The sequence below is a fragment of the Anoplophora glabripennis genome, unplaced genomic scaffold, assembly GCF_000390285.2.
Source record: "Anoplophora glabripennis isolate ALB-LARVAE unplaced genomic scaffold, Agla_2.0 scaffold321, whole genome shotgun sequence".
NCBI classification, from domain to species: Eukaryota; Metazoa; Arthropoda; class Insecta; order Coleoptera; family Cerambycidae; genus Anoplophora; species Anoplophora glabripennis.
Window position 1 is genome coordinate 40315 of NW_019416407.1, and position 11205 is coordinate 51519.

An 11205-nucleotide genomic window follows, 5' to 3' on the forward strand; every position below is an offset into this window, starting at 1 on the left:
TTCCTCTATCAATACAATTTGAGGTGTTTGTGACAATTATGAAATCTAATACTTTAATCCTTGTTATTATCTGTACAATAAATATCGTTTTTTGAAGTAGGTAGACAACATTTTTGGTATACTGAGATACGTGTAGTAAGTATGCCTCCTACGCTTTAATCAGCATGGGGAATCTGGGTAATAGAAATTTATTAGTATTATTTACCACTTGACGATTGTAAACTTGATTGAATTATTAATACTTACGCTACAGCCGTATCTCAAGTTTTACTACCAATAATAAATGATATCACGGTACGGGAAACTGTTTTAGTTAAATTCTTTTCGAAAAACTCCCAGTGGCTTCTATGTAATTGTTTAAAGAAGATAACTATTTTTAAATACTTCGTATCCTACTTTAACAGTCTTCCAGGAATAACTTGTCCAATAATCATCATCAAACTCATGAAATATCCAAATCTGACCTAGATTGGCTGTCAAAATGATTCATTTCAGAGACAGTTACTTAACACCAAATACACATTGGGGTGAGGTAACCAGGTAAACCATTACATATTGTTTCCGACAGACACCAATTTGCAAAAGCAAAGACTGCCAGGGCGTGCCAATCGATTCCAATCCGGTGTGGTGGAGCGAAGCCTAATTCCGGGGTTGAACGAATCACTGCTGACAACTGTGTTTAACCGCCAACCGCAATCTGCAATTACCGCATCCTGAAAAGCTCAATCAACGCCAACGGTTTGATAGTTTGATGGCAAATGGAGTTCCAGATAAAGTATTTATCTCTATGAAATACTCAGATGCGAGATTTTATTGTTCTTCAATATACGAGTTGCAAATCGTTAAATTGGAATACGAAATTTTTACTTCCAACATATGACCTTGACTTTAAAGTAAAAGATTATGCAATCCAAGCGATTGTTTTGATTTCCTTACGCGAATGGTAAATCTTTGAAATCCTTTTGCGATTTCACTCTCTGTGTATTTAATTGACATCCTATGAATCCTCTTAAGACCAACATTGATCCGAATAGGCTGACCACAGCTCTACTGAGCTTGAATCTGTCTATGCTGCCGACATGATGTATTTTGGATTTAGTCGGGATTTATTTAGTCTTGATCTATCAACGTAGCTTCCAAATGATAAGTCCTTCTTAGCACAGAGACATGTTCTTGTGCAATTTATTATAGATTTCGTACTTCCATGAATTTTATACAATAATGATGTATTTTTTTTACTGGAACTTACGATTGCGATGGTGCATCGATAGTGTCATAAGATGAAATTATAGCTAAAAAAAGTGTAATATTAGATAAAGTTAACCCAGTTCTAAAAAGGTAAACAAATTGAAATTAGATGCACGAAAATCGAAGGCCACGATAGCAAGCCTACACAATATAAATAGGTTGAGTAAATACAGACAACCAGGCAACTGAAACTTGTAGCTATTAGAATTGAATGGGTTCAAGAAATTAAATATTTGGATTTGATAATCCAGAGTAAATCAGATGTAAAAAAAAACGCACCAACTAGAAAGTTTTTATGTTACTAATGAAATTCTACCTTAAATATTTTAGTCATTGTTTTCTGTAGGAAGAGTTTCATTAAGGAAATATTATACAACATACTTATATCTCAAGCAGAGTGGAGAGAACAAATAATATCAACAAGTACTTGAGGATTATTATCCCTTAAAGGATTATCTACATAGAATTAGGATAAAATAGAGATGATATAATAGATACAAATTTCCATATCTTTCATAATTTTCGAAATCATTGTCAACATCTGCCGAAGTTTGTGAAGAATTTACACAAGTTACGGATGTCTCTTCTTATAAGCAATAGCTACATTTTCCTTGGATTTTCCTTGCAATATTAAGTTTGTTAGATATAGACTCATCAACATAACTTTCTGCTACAGAGGAGCTCTTTCATCCGTTAAATTCGGCGAACAATTTTTCGAAATGTTCCCTGGATTTCGCTGGCAATAAATGGGAAATTGCTTCTTGAGCTTCTTCAAAAACAGCCACAGAACATAATTACTTTCTTGCATTTTTACTAATAATTCTAAAACGTTGTATTGCATTCGTTTTATCCACTTAAGGATATTCTTGCGTGGATAAAATGCTACTTAAAACACTCATAGAATAAATAACTATTATGCGGATTAATAGAGAAAATTATTGGATAATCATAGATTTGCCACTAAGGTTTAGGATGTAATTTTTTATTTATTGTATTACATTTGAATAAATATGTTCCTTATTCCTACATGATCACAATATAATATTTTCATCGATGCGAAAAAGGAAAAAGGTAAGTATTTATAATAACTAGTATGCCAAATGATATACTTAAAAATATACGGAGACGTAAATATTATGTCAATGATTCCAAACAAGTGTGGCTAGATGCAAAAATTGGACGACGGCCAAAGAAACGATATTATAAAACTTGTCAATATTGTTTAGAATAGAAAACTGTTCCTAACACAAATCTGGGTAATATCCCAGAATGTATAAGATAAATATTAGATCATTGCCAAAAACTAGTTATTTTAACACAATTTTAGCGGCTAATGCGATAAAGAAAGAGACTACTTTGTGAATTTATTGTATAGAATATCCGCACTATAAAATTAAAAAGTCGATTGGATTAAGGTCTGGTATATGAAAAGGACTTAGTTCGTTATTTGATAAGCATTCATAACACGGTATTTTAATAATAGTTCCGACACTCTACAGATTATTACGAAATGCGGCAATAAATATCGAAATTATAATACACCTGTGTTACATTAAAATATCTCGATGTTCAATCTGTGCCGTTCCTGTACCTGTTGGTTATTAAAAATATCTCGATACGCAATAAAAATACGCGCAGCGTGCTTTATCCGCCGAGTTATAAAACAATTTTTTTTTTGTTATTTCATGAAACGGTACGAAAATACACATTAATAATAATTTGTCCTTGTCAGAGAAAACGCTGGCTGTAAAAAGCACTCTAATACGTGTAATCGATAAAGTACATTAGACAACACATCATCATTAAAAAAATAATATAAAACACGAGTATATAAATTCTGATAGGTTAAAATCAAAATCTGATTTAGCAATTAATCTGAATAAAAAAAATCAACAAATATTTAGTTAGCCTACGGGGTGTACCAAACAAAACAGGCAAATATTCGTTAAGTTTTACGTTGATAGTATTACACACCAGTAAGATAATATTAAATAACTAAATTTATGTCAATTGTTGTTTTAGCATATGAGATTTGGTAGAAAGAGGGTGCGATTTAAATTAAAACTTTATACTTCTTTAGAAACTTCTCTTTTCATACATTTTCAAATAATTAAATATTAAATTCGTTGCTGTCTATATACTAAGGTTATCTTAAATTATCCACTTGTCGTATACATACAAGTTTTTTCGGATACTAGCCAGCCTTGAAATTGAAAAAAAAATTCATTACAGAGCCACACAAAAGAAAGTGGCATATGGTTTTCACCAAACTAATATATCCTATAGTATTTTGACTCACTGAATTTGAATTCACTGTCAGAATTGCAAGAGGTATGAGAAAAAACAACAACAAAAATATTTTTCACATTTCTCAGTATTGCTATATGTAATTGGGCTCGCTGAATCCAAATCCACCTTTAGAAATCACACAGCACCCCTCATTTTTTTACAACCTCAAAAAAAGTCGGCCAGATATCGAGGTTTGCAAGAAATGAATAGAATCATAAAAATTTGGTATGTAGAGGTTTTTAGGTTCTCTAATCACGAATTTGAATTCAGAATTGGTAAATTCAACATGGCGGATCAATATGGCGGAGGAGATTTTCGAATAATCAACAGATTAATCTCGAATTGGATCCTGGAGGGTTTTGGGGGTTGCTGATCACCAATACGAACTCAGAATTGCAAATTCAACATGGTGGATTTTGTGGATGACTGTGTCTTCAGATGGATGTTTTTTTAAAACAGGAATAAATGGACTTTGAATGTGTGGATCTTTGGATGTTAACATAACCTGACCAACTAAATCATCCACAAAAGATAGGCCTTGATGAAGCTGCGAACCTCCTCCTTCTTGAAGGAATTTTCGAAATATCGATGCACTCAGCAATATCAGGTCTGTATTAGTCTAGAAATAATAAAAATAGAAGACTCAGAAGGGCCCATTGGGGACTCTTGGTTATTTTTCAGAGACTATGAACTACGAAACCTGAATACCTTGACAACAAGAACCTGAAACCTAAACTGCAAGTTTTTTTAAATGTCGAGTATGTGTTGTATGGAAGTACAAAACAATCTTAGATTCGTTTCGACTGAAAGCATTGACGTGAGTGCATAAATGTGACTTAGAACATCTCTTATACATGGTAAAAGCAACTCATTTATAAGAAAAATTATTCCTATTCTGTGTTCAATTCATGTTTACTTGTTACTATTTTTTATATCAACCAGATTTATGTGCATTACCGTTTAGATAAAATTCCTTGTTGCAAATAGAAAGTTCAACTATTATGCAATTTATTCCAAAATTCCAATCCACAAAAATGTTGCAAACTAACTTAATTCCCATAACTTTCTTCGATTTTTAAAAAGATACTGTTTAAAAATCATTTAAAGATCATTTTTTGGGCGCACCCGTTACACGGCAGAGCACCCTGTATTAGCGGCGGGCACAGGGGGGAGGGTAAAGTGAATTACTAGCAGGTAGGTAGTTGATAAGCTGAGCAAACAATTCACTGATAAAATAGCACGTTTAACTTTCATGACAGGTCGATATTTAGCTAATAAATTAATACAACACAATCATATCAGATTCATCTATAAAATATAAAGCATTCTCTTTTAATTAAATTAAAAGTACATAGTACATCGCGATATCAAGGACCACGTGTTTGTTTACTGACTCGCTGTTGGGCTAAGTGGAAAAATTTTTTGGTGGTTTTTCCGAAATCCGCTGCCGGAAAAATCGCCGAAAGAAAACTGGTAGCGAGTGGGGATTAACATGGAGAGCGTAATAAATTTCTAAATCATTAATTGAAGTAGTATACTTTACACAAGGACTGACACAATTATTTTGAGTAGCTGGTAAATTGCTGCACTTGATACCAAGTATTACTGCACTCGAATGAACGTTTGTAGGCAATACGGGAGTTAATTAAATGATATTTAATATTTAAGCGACTGTTACTCATGATTACTTAACTACAATGCATACAATTGAGAAATGCATGAAAATTTAAATAAAATTTGGTGTTATTTTCAATCGAAAGTACACTAAAATCGTTTTAAGATTGCCATTACGTCACGAGTGTGTCCTACTATTAATGACACTGGTTGAGGCTGTGAATTCATTATGTTAAATGCGCTAAAAAGAGATACAATGATGGTATAAATGTCTTCATAGTCTCAATCTATCACAGACAACCGTTTCAATATTTTATGTGTTTTACAGTGAAAGAAAATGGAAGACGTTTGTTGGGTATTAATTTTAGACTAGTTTGACTAGCACATTTAAAACAAGAAGAAACAGAACTGACACTCATTAAAAATTTTGACAGTTGTTTTGTATCGCGTCTCCATACTAACTGTTGTATTAGTATATTTTCTGAACGTTGAAATATCGATTTTTTGGCATATTTTGTATCCAGTAAAACCAAAGTCAAAGTCAAAGTCAAAAATATTTATTGTGCATAGTTACAATGGCAATATACAAACCTATACACAAAAGGAGTAGACACAGATAACTGATGATTAGCCTACCCCTCAGAAAGTCAATTCAAGTCAACCAGTATTTGCGAGATATCCAGATTTGGGAATTGTCAAGATGGCATTTCAATTATATGAAAATAGTGACTAATTTGACTAGGATTTTTCGTCTTAGTTCATACGAATATTGCTTGTGACGCAATGGAAAAGATACAGCGGTTTTAGTGTATTATTTTTGGGATTTGACAGAAACGACCGATAACATCAATTTTTCCAGAAACATACCCAAATTTTCAAACGCTTTCATACTACATCTACATCTTTCATGACATCTACCCAATCTTCGTCCTACTTCTTTGTGGGCTGCGTTTATTAACATTTCGCCGTTTAACTCATTATAAGCATTTGTGATTTTTTCTTTCAAATGATTAATACCTCGCGAAGGTGTTTTGTAAACCTTATATTTTAAAACCCCCCATAAAAAAAATCGAGGGGTGTTAGATCTGAATAAGTCGATTGAGTCCAATCCATTTTTCTGGGAGTGTTATCTAAATATTGCTGCACAATTCTGGCCTTGAGGGGTGGACCCAATTAAATGCCTAGCGATGATGCCGCACCATACATTTAGTCCAAAATGGCCTTGGTTTTGGACTGGATTTACAATGTGGAGATTTTCAATGGACCAGTAGAGTTCGTTGCTACTGTTTGGCAAACCATTACTGACAAACCGACTTTCGTTAGTGCAAAGAACGTGCCGAAAAAGGTTCTGATCAACAGTTTCTACATTTACTACAGTTTGAGCTATAAAATTAAGTCTATTTTCAATGTGACGCTCAGGCAAATAAGCCAAATTGTGAATTTTGTGGTCATGATGCCCATTGGTCTATAAAATTCGTTGAAGGGCTGATTTATCCAAATTCAATTCCCAGATAGCCTGCCGTATAGAATTTCGTGGATTTTGCTCGAAATACTGCAAAAGTCTGGCTGTATTCACATTGTTTTTTACCCTTCGGTCAATTATTTGATTTTTCCGAACAGAAAATGCATCTTCATTTCGTAGCAAGGTCGCCTCCAATCTTGTAAAGGTTCTATGATTAGGAATGAGGCGCTCTGGATACCTTTCTCGATATAACGAACATTCAATTATTTTCCAACGACTACTTGATCCTTCCACCGCTAATGTGATTTTTAGGTGGTATTTCTTTTGAGACTCTTTAGAACGATATTGCTTATAACTTTTAAACTTAAACTTTTATATTACATTTTATACTTAAATACCTCAACAAAGCAACTAAAAAATTTCATATCTCCTTCTAATGTCGTCTAATCCTTTCTTCTTCTTCTTACACAAGACATTTATTCCATTGATTCCAATTTTTAAAAGCCTGTCATTCTCAAAAGCTCAACATCTAGTAGCCTCTGAGTAATCACCCATCACAACGCACAGAAGGAACTTTTTATCGAAATACTCCTAACAACGCGTTGACTGACGACGTTCATTAGTCCGTATCTCATCAACAAAGTCAGATTTCGTTGATTGATAACCAGCAGTCTTGAATTCGGACAATAACGCATCAAGGGCGTTTCGAGGATTCCGAATAGCCGCGCTTGATGGGTATTAAGTAGGCTGCGTTGAAACGAATAGCCTGCCACCAATAACACTCAAAAAATCGACGGTAATTTCACAGGAGTATTCAAATTGGCCACACACGTTTCCAGTGGTCATTAGCGACAAATAATAGTGCTACCAGACCATTCTCGGTGTGGGATGCTTAAAAGATCATCAGAGCAAAATAAACCCTGGGTATTTAAGAAAGGATTGACCGCTGGTCTTCAGACTCAATAGGCAGCAATTAATTAATGTCCGAAATATTGAAAATCTTTTCAGGTGGACACAATGGACGGTAATGTGCATGCAAGACAACACAATGTAATCTGTAGAAATTTAATGTTTGTTCAGTGTGAAAGAAGTCAAGTGTGTCTAATTGAAATAGTAAATTTTGGGATGCTACTATTGCTACTACTGTTTAATCCATCAGTTAATGATTAAAGAAATGAATTGTGTAGCAATATGTCAAAAATTCCATTCCGACTAATGTACCAGATAATCTTTCATCAATTCCTACACAAATTACCTCAGCAGTTGATACTATAAAATTGTTTATATAGCTCTTTTTCTCACTCTTTTGATATTGTTAATGTTTCATATGCTATTAGAAAGTAAAAAATATATTAAATATGTTGTATAATGAATGTATGCCACAAGGTTATTGTACTTGGACAAAGTTCTTGTGGAAACATTTAATAGTATATTATTCAACGAGCGTATAATGATGGGTATTATTCACGAGGTGAAGTTTACGGCCACGAGCCGCAGGCGAGTGGCCTAAATCACCGAGTGAATAATACGCATTATACGGGAGTAGAATACTATACTTTATCCACGACTACTAAATATTTTTGTTGAAGTTTTTTTTGAAATGTTTCGAAAAACATGGTATGTTAAGAAACAGATATACGACTCGCACAAATGAAGTCGCTGATGGCTCAGTGTAGATGCTCTTTCCCTTCCAACCGCGGGTCCCGGGTTCGAATCCGGTCTAGGAAAATTCACTTTTTTAATTTTTTTTTTATATGTACAGCACTGAATTGAAAATATTTAATGGTTTACACGATAAAATTTTAAAAACGGATTGTTTGTAGCAGAACAATATAATATTATAGCTAAATTAAGGAAGCATCTGATAGTAGTGATTAATGACTCATTAATCACTGCCGTGATTAATGGGTATTATTAAGGTCGAGCAAACAGACGTATAATGGGTACATTATACAATAGTCGTGGGTAAAAATATTTAATTATGTAAATTAAAAAAAAAACAATTTCAGAAGACGATTCTTCAAATCATTTTGTAGAAAAAAATCATACTAACATACACCCAAAAATGTATGCTTCCCCAGAAACAAGATACTAACGTTTATTTTTGCAGGTCTTTTTATTGAAAAATTTTCTTTTTCCTGCCTATTAGAGGGCGTGTTTTAATCTACACTAAAATTTAATAGTATTGTCAGGGGCGTGCGTGTAATACTTTCCAACTATTTTAAAGATAATATGTGCCCAATTGATATTTTTAACTTTGTGAGTATTATTAGTAACTCTGGTTCATTACTTGACATAAAATAGCTTTTAGACATTTTTTCGTTAAGAGCTTAGTTCCAGAGTAGAATTTTATTTTAAAACTGCAAAAATGTGTAGCCTACAACCGACCACAAATAACAGTGGTAACAAAATCAATTTCTTTAATGCTGTCAATTTTATAGATATTTAAAATTATGTACATATTTTAATTTTTTCACGTGATCAAGAACGCGTTGTGACGTCATTTAGTGCGACCGAAAACACAACCTACTTCTCGGCCGTCTCTCATCTAGTCTACAATTCCCATGCTGACGAGAGGTAGAACCACAATTTCTACATTATATTATAAAAAAATAAGCTTGTTTTTTGCAAAAGGGACATTTTTGGACATATGTTGATATTGAACATTATTTTTGATAAATAATCAAGTATTTTAGGCTACTTAGGAAATATCCTGTAAAAGGTATATTATTAGATAACTACTTCAAGTATCCCATCCCCCAGCACGTTATTTGTTTTTAAGCCAATGTTTTGAGATTATCAAATTATCTTGATTCTACACTTCCACAAGTGGCCAATTTGCAATTGTTGATACTGATACAGAAATACAATAACATGAATAATGCCATCTATCATGTGAAATTGATCGCTCGTTTGTTTTTTGTTAAAAAATTCAAGGTGTGATTGAGCTTTTTTATGATTACCAGAATGCCGTTAATATAATATACTGATAGTATATAAAACGATTTTTAAAAACAGTGTAGATGGGTTCCCTTATAGTTTTTTTTTCGGAAGATGGCAAAACTTTTATTGAAGTAGCAAAGAAAAATAACAAAAATATATAGTTTCATTATTTTTCAAGTTATGCTTTCATAATCAAAATCATTAACTCTAAAACAAAGAAATAATGAAATAAAAGTAAACATTTTCTTACTCAAATTCGTAAAAATATTTTAATTTTAGAAGAAATATTTGCAGACTCTTGTAAACAGTATTTTTTTAGATATTTTTTTAGGAATAATGTCCGTTAAGAAATAAAACAAATTCTAAGGATAATACTATATTTATAACAAAATATTCCTATTGATTTTTTTGTGAAACAGTATGATTTTACCACTACTGCCGATTTATTCAACAGTGTGGTAAGCCTTTGAATAGATTATAAATTTTTCTTCTTAAAATGATCCAAGGAACCACCTCCTAAAATACTTTTATGTATTCAACACCCTGTATACTTCGAACATCTGCTATCACTAACTTGTAATTTATATCTTTATTTGTTTTATTAGAACATGCCTACTTTTTTAGAACTGATGATCTAACAGCGACAAAAATAAAAAAATGAATTGATTTGTAAATTTCTTTGCTAAATCATGTTGCTTTGGTTCTAAATTTATATTATTTTTTTAATTCCCTATTTGTAGTATCGTTCTGATCACATTTAAAACGTGATTCGTGTTCTATTAATTTGTATATGTATATTAGTCCTTATTCCAATTTCGAAAGAGTAAATGTACTTGAATTCAATCATTTCTGTGTAATGTTTAGTAGAATTAATTAAAGTATCTAAAATATCCCCAAGACACATTCCCAGACTTATTGAACGATCTCCATTTTGCCATAATATGTGGTTTATGTATGAAACTTCCGTAACTATACTAGGCAAAGAAATTGAGGGATATTAAAAAAAAAATCCCAAAATTTTGGGTGATTTTCAAAGAACTGTAACTTGGGGGAAATGGTCCTAGAGAGATTAAAATAAAAGGAAATTGAAGCTTCAAGTGTCTAATTTTCGTAGCTGGAGTCTAAAATTTTTTAGCGTCAGCAGTTTTTGAATAATCATAAGAAAATCAACAAAAAAAAATTGCAAATTTTTGTTTTACTTTAAAAAGGCCTATGGACTTAAACAATTTTTTTTGGTAATTTCACCATAAAGCTCTTTTAGATAATTTAATATACTTCAATTTGAACGGTTCCGGAGCCCTGTACCATGATTTGTCGCTAAATTATCGTCGATCAAAGCAAAAAAATCATTTTTGACTTTGGCAATCAATTACTCTGGAAATAATGGTCGGGAAATAATGGTCGTACAGAAAATCCAAGCAAGCTTTTGAAAACTGCAAAGTATCCTCTATAAGCCGTCATTATTGGTTTTTGATAAAAACATTTTTTTCGAAGTGAAAATGTTGGTTAAAAGTTAATAATAATGAACGTTTTTTGTGAAGAAAGTATGGATTATTGCGAAAAAACATTTTTAACTTAAAAAATAAATAAAAAGTGAAAAATTATTTATTATACTGATTTTCAGCAAAAACGATAAATTTAAATATTCC